Source organism: Bison bison, unplaced genomic scaffold, assembly GCF_000754665.1.
Source record: "Bison bison bison isolate TAMUID 2011002044 unplaced genomic scaffold, Bison_UMD1.0 scf7180017864291, whole genome shotgun sequence".
Classification (NCBI taxonomy): Eukaryota; Metazoa; Chordata; class Mammalia; order Artiodactyla; family Bovidae; genus Bison; species Bison bison.
This window is the reverse complement of record NW_011494863.1, coordinates 2,826,290-2,828,385: the sequence shown is the minus strand read 5'-3', so window position 1 is coordinate 2,828,385 and position 2,096 is coordinate 2,826,290.

Below are 2,096 nucleotides of genomic sequence, written 5' to 3'. Positions count from 1 at the left end.
GCTGCCCCCCACCCCCAGCCCCTGCCATGACTGACCCGTCAGCCTGTAAAACCACCATTGCCTTGATCTCAGGGGGTGGGAAGGGCGCCTCAGGGCACCCTGGGCTCCAGGCCCCCTTCTTCCAGTTGGGCTTCCCTTTGCCAGGGTCAGGGGTCCCATGGGGGTGGGGAGATTGGGGGGCAGAGAAGCCCAGTCAGCCATGATGAGGTGGGATTCTTTTCTTCACCTCAGGGGGCCAGGGTGTGAGGGGCATCCTGCAGAGCCTCCATCTCCCACTGTGGCCATCTCAAAGCCTCAGTCCCCCTTCCTTCCAGAAACCCCCACTGCCTTGGCCCATACCTCTCCAGCTCCCCAGGAGCCCAGGCTGGGAGGCTGGAGACTCAGGGTATGGCCCTTGCTTGACTTCGTCTAAGCTTGGGGGGGTCGGCCCAAGGGTGGGAGGGGTGGGTACAGGCTGCTGGGTCGTCTGGTGCCTTTGGGAGCTGTGTTGCTGGGGTCTTAACTCCTGTATCCCCAGAGACCCCACCTCCACCCCTGAAAGCCATGGGGCTGAAGAATCACCTTATTCTCTGCTCCTTGCCCCTAACTTGGCTTGGGGTAACAGTGCTGGGAAGGAGAACATTGTTAGGCTTGTGGCCCCAGCATCCACAGCCCTTCTATGGAGGGCAGGGTGTAGAGTGGGCTGGGGTGGCAGCAACCAGGTCCAGGGATTGGCCAAAGGCTCCTTTCCCTTGGGGAGGCCCAGGAGGTGGGCTGGGGCTGGTTAAAGAGACAGCCCCTTCCCCCTGCACAAACGGGGCAGGTGCAATACTGGTGGAGTTGGTAACATGAGTTGCCCAGCTGGTGGGTCAGTGGCTTTGAGGGCTGTCCTGGGTCCTGGAGTTCAAGATTCTGGCAAGATTGTATGCGGCCCATTTGCTTGGTGGAGAGGGTGGTCCAGACAGGAGGCATTCCTGGGGTCGGCAGACTCCCCTTGGAAGCCCCTGGTGGCCTGGGCACCCTGCCCTGGTCTTGGAGGCCCCTGAGCACTAAGTGGAAGGGCAGAGGAGCACTTTGCACAATGGAGAAGCCAGAAGGAAGAGAGTGGCCCAGGTGGCCAGGAGGGCTGAGAAGCACAGAGGAGCCCTTCCCACAGGCAAAGGCAGAGCCCCTAGCCCCCTGGTTGGGGTCGGGGCACTGAGTCTGTCACCACCTGGGCACTGGAGAGGTGAAACCAAAGGTGGGCAGGGGGTGGGTGACAGCACTGGGGACCACTCCAGTTGGTCCTAGGTCTGTGAAGCCCTTCCCCAATGCCTTGTGTCGCGTACAGTTTTATGTACAAATAGGCGACATTTGGCCAGAGGAGACCCCGCTCAAACCCAGCCTGACCCAGTCAGTGTCTTCCTAGAGGGGACCTAGTCTGTCCTCACCCCCTACTTCAGAGCATGTCTCTTGGTCGGGGGAGGGTATATGGGGACATACTTCTCTCCTAGGGTCCCTGAAGCGTGTCTCACTTCCCCCAGGGAGAGTCTCTGGGGCATCCCTCACCTCTGGGGGCTCCCTAGGCCCTATCTCTCCCCTTGGGAGTCTCTAGAGGGATATGTATTCCCTCCGGGGACCATGGGAGCATGTCTCCCCCCTACCCAGGCTCTCTGGGGAGCCTGTTTTCCTCCCAGGGTTCCTGGGAGTACTTAAGGCATGTCAGTCTTGGGCCATCTCTCTTCCCAGGGAAGGGGGCTATCTCTGAAGCATGTCTGGGAAGAGATGTTTCTGGCCCTCCCCGCACCTCTCCTCCGGGGTGTCTCTGACCTGCAGCACTTGGGATGAGACTGGGCAGCTCTAAGTTGTCTTTTCTCCTAGGGGCTCTGGGATACCTCTATCTCCTGAGGGCCCAGCCTCTGGAGCCATTTCTTCCCTGGACGGGGGCTGTCTCCTGGTGTTGGGTTGGCTTGTGTTGGCCAAGAGAAAGCCTCTTAGGGGGCGTCTCCACGTGGGACTTCTCTGGGAGGGGGGACTGTGTCTCGCCCATGGGGTTTCCGGGCGGTGTGTCTGCCCGTGGGGAGGGGGAGACTGTGTCTCCTCGGGTTATCTGAGTGGGGGGGGGGGCCGTGTCTCTC